Consider the following 4,661-nt stretch of genomic DNA (forward strand, 5'->3'; position numbering starts at 1 on the left):
CCAACGGTGTCTAGAATAAAATAAGTAGAGGGCGTCCTTTTAAGTTCATCCATTGGATACGATGCTGTATGATAAATTCTTTAACCAACAACGTCCATTGGATACGATGCTGTACTGTATGATGATAATATACATACTGCAGTAGTAGTAGTAATATATATAATATAAATAATAATATATATATATATAATAATAATAATAATAATAATAATAATAGTAATAATAACAACAATAACAGCAACAACAATAATAATAATAATAATAATAATAATAATAATAATAATAATAATAATAGTAACAATAACAATAACAATAATAATAATAATAATAATATAATGATGATAATAATAATAATAATAACTAGAGATACTATGTTCAATAGAACATGAACCCAGTCATTTTTTAAGAGATAACCACTGTGACCTTTAATCTCAACCTGTGAACACCCCATGTTTGGTAGAAGTCTGTCTAATGCAATTGGTTCAATCGTTAGTCACTAGAAATACTTGATAATTTTCACTATAGTGACCCTTGTGAATTTTTACCTATAGATGAAGAGTAGTTTTTCATGTTTAAAAGGTCCTAAGGATCATTCCCGGTCAATTCGAGCTCAATTGGGCTATTTTGAAAATTTGACCCCTATGTAGCCACTGATACCAAACAGGGGTGTAGGAGGTGTCACTGGTTCTTAATGGTCAAATTTGATTGAATTCGGTTCAACCGTTTGCTATTAGTAACATTTTGAACCTTTGACCTATGAACTTTGACATATGGGGTAAAGAGTATTTTTTTGTGTGTTTAGAAGGTAGGATCATTCCTGGTAAATTTGAGCTCAATTGGGCTATTTTGAAAACTTAACCTAGACGACCCCTATGTGACCCCTGATCCCAAACTGGGGTGTAGGAGGTGTCGCCGGTTCTTAATGACAAAATTTGATTGAATTTGGTCCAATGGTTTGTCATTAGTAGCATTTCGAAATGTTACTAGAGAGAACAAAAGAATAACCCTTTAATGACCTTTGACCATAAATCGCTGAACACCATAAAGACCCTACCTTATGCCAATACATATGTACCCAGGACAAGACTGTGCTATGTTATTTGTGACAGAAGAAGTCTTTTATTCATTTTTTTGAAGTTTTTTACCCTAATGACCCCTGTGTGACCTTTGACCCCAAGCAGCGAACACCCATGTATGAGAGGTGTCACCGATTATACTGACCAGGTTTGGTTGAAATCAGTACAACCGTTTGGCACAGTAGCGTTTTAAAATGTTGCCAGAAAAAAGATAAAAATTACCCCTTAATGACCTTTGACCTGTGTGCTTCACAAGAACAACCCCCCCCCCCTAAAAAAAAAAGCAAAAAATATAAAATACAAAAGATTAAAACATGTTAGGAAGTCTTTGACTGGCACAAAAGAATGAAAAAGTGATCACCATCGCCACCATATTCCTTTGTATGTGAAAATGCAAGTTACACATTTGCCCTGCCACAGACAACAGCGTGCTTAGAGATAGAGCCCAAGACATTCTATCAAACCAGAGCCTTGCAGGCGTCAACAGGCCCGTATCCAGGGGGGATTTTTATGGTTCGGGAGAACCCCTTTTTCTTGCAAACCCCCTCTTTTCTGGCGAACACCCCCTCTTTAAATTTCCCATAAGTCCTCCAACCCAACTAATGCACTGCAGACCCACCCAGACACATACGTTTTCAAACATATCTGCTTTTATAGCATTATTTAGACCAATAAAGCTTCTTTAAGAAGAACTTAAAAAGTCATTAAAAAGACATTTCAGAAGTCAGGGAAGGTCATTTCCCGCATTCTAGAAATCGAAATTTCCCCGGGGGAACTTTTTCTTTGGGGTTCATTGGTTCTATTGAATCATTTTCAAGAGGGGGAAACCTTGATTTTTGAAGAAATTAGAAGTAATTAAAAGACACCTCATAAGTCGGGAAAGCTCATTTCCCGCTTCTAGGAAACAAAATGTTCCCGGGGGAGAACCCCCCGACCCCCTTTCTTTTTGGAATTTTGGGAAAAAATTACCTGACCGTTTTCAAGAGAGGAAACCTTGAATTTTGAAAGAACTTAAATTAAAATCGCTATAAGATACTTCAGAAATCGGGAAAGCTCATTTCCCACCATTTAGAAATTAACATTTTCACGGGAAGAACTCGAACCTCCCTTTTCTCTTTGGGTTCATTGATTCATTATAATAATTTTCAAGAGGGGAAAACCTTGAATTTTGAAGAACTTAAAAGTAGTTAAAAGACACCTCAGAGGTCGGGAAAGCTCATTTCCCGACTTCTAGGAATCAAAATTTTCCCTGTGGAGAACCCCCGGACCCCCCTTTCTTTTTGGGATTTATGGGTTCATGGGAAGAAAATCGTATATGCAAATAGCCTACTCAATTTTTTAAATGTTCGTATACACACATAAGGCATATCTACTGTAATAACAATGGGATAAATTTATCTGACCGTTTTCAAGAGGGGGCAGACTTTGAATTTTAAAGAACTTAAAAGTAATTTTAAGACACCTCAGAAGTCGGGAAAACTCATTTCCCGCCTTCTAGGAATCAAAATTTTCCCGGGGGAGAATCCCCGACCCCCTTTTTTCCCCGATCTTTTGGGGATTTATCGATTCATGAAAAAAAAAAATCGTATCCAACTACTCATTTTTTAAAATGTATTTATACACACATAAGGCCTATTTACTCTAATAACAAGTGGAAAAATTTACCTGACCGTTTTCAAGAGAGGAAACCTTGAATTTTAAAGAACTTAAAAGTAATTAAAAGACACCTCAGATGTCGGGAAAGGCTCATTTCTCGCCTTCTAGGAATCAAAATATTCACGGGGGAGAACCCCCCGACCCCCCTTTCTTGTTGGGATTTATGGATTAATGGAAAAAAAATCGTATGCAACTACTCAATTTTTTTATGTATGTATACACACATAAGGCCCATCTACTGTAATAACAGGGATAAATTTACCTGACTGTTTTCAAGAGGGGAAAACCTTGAATTTTGAAGAACTTAAAAATAATTAAAAGACACCTCAGAAGTCGGGAAAACTCATTTCCCGCCTTCCAGATATCAAAATTTTCACAGGGGAGGACCCCCGGACCCCCTCCACGCCTTTTCTTTGGAGCTTATCGATTCATTAAAAAAAAACGTATGGAACTACTGATTTTTTATTTTTATGTAGGACTATGTATACACACATAAGGCCTATTTCCTGTACTAACAATGGGAAAAATTTACCTGACCGTTTTCAAGAAGGGGAAACCTTGAAATTTGAAGAACTTAAAAGTTATTAAGACTTATTAAGTCTGAACTCATTTCCCGCCATCTAGGATTCAAATTTTTCCGGGGGAGAATCCTGGAACCCCCGCTCCTTTTCTTTGGAGCTTATCGATTCATTGAAAAAAGAATATGTATGCAACAACTAATTTTTTTTTTTTTATGTATGTATACACACATAACAGGCCTATTTACTGTAATAAGAATGAGAAAGTTTACCTGACCGTTTTCAAGAGGGGCAAACCTTGAATTTTGAAGAACAAAGTCATTAGAAACCTAGCTCAAAAGTCGAGAAAAAGGTCATTTCCCGCCATCTAGAAATCAAAATTTTCCCGATCCCCTTTCCTTTTGGGAAAAATGTTGACCCCCCCATCCCCTACGTTTTTCCCGATCTGCATGATTCATATTCCCATTCATCTTATAAGGGGCCCCCCACCCCACTTTGAAAAACGTTCCGCCGGCCCTGAATTTTACACACATTATTTAAATGTATTTTTGAATTTATTTAAATGTATTTTACGTATTAGACGATAACACGATTCCACCACCCTCGCATCGCAGTAACGTTACTCACGCGAATAATTTTTTGCACTTTATTCTGGGGGGACGCTTATGAAAACGGGGCGCTTATGAAAACAGAGTGGAAATTGAAGGGGCGCTTATGGAAATAGATGAAAATCGAGGGGTTTTTATGGGAAATTATTAAATTCAAGAGGCACTTTTTGAATGAAAAAACCACAGTGCGGCAACACGAAATGTGCTGTACATACATTCATCGCTACTGACTGATTTGAATGTGTGGTTTAATACACATAAAAGCAACTTGTAGCCTACATTTATTTCCTGTAGTATCTGATCTAGACTAGGGCCTATGCCTCCACACACGTACGTACCCAGCCAGCCTATTCGTCTTCGTCAGGCCAGCCTGCATTACAGTACATTGACACAAAATGTTCTGCACACATACACTCATCGCTACTAATTTGAATATTATGTGGTTTAATACACATAAAAGCAACTTGTAGCCTACATTTCCTGTTATCTGATCTATTACACACACGTACTACCCAGCCAGCCTATAGGCCTAGTTCGTCTTCCTCTAGCTCTAGGCCAACCTGCATTACAGTAGTGTACATTGTTTATCTCTCAGGGGAGAGACCACCCACCCTTGCAAGCACCACAAAACGGCTCATTCTTCGCTGCCAACTAGACTCGTGCAGACGCATTTATTAGCCGCAAATCTTACCATTCCAGGCCGTGATTGGTTGATAAACACAATGTGGAATCAGGCGATTTGCAATCTGATCAATGACGAACACGCTTTCATAGGAAACCCACCGTAGTGTTAAGAAATATGA

The sequence above is a fragment of the Anneissia japonica genome, unplaced genomic scaffold, assembly GCF_011630105.1.
Source record: "Anneissia japonica isolate Jap-2015-1 unplaced genomic scaffold, ASM1163010v1 scaffold581_len1011336_cov187, whole genome shotgun sequence".
Lineage (NCBI taxonomy): Eukaryota > Metazoa > Echinodermata > Crinoidea > Comatulida > Comatulidae > Anneissia > Anneissia japonica.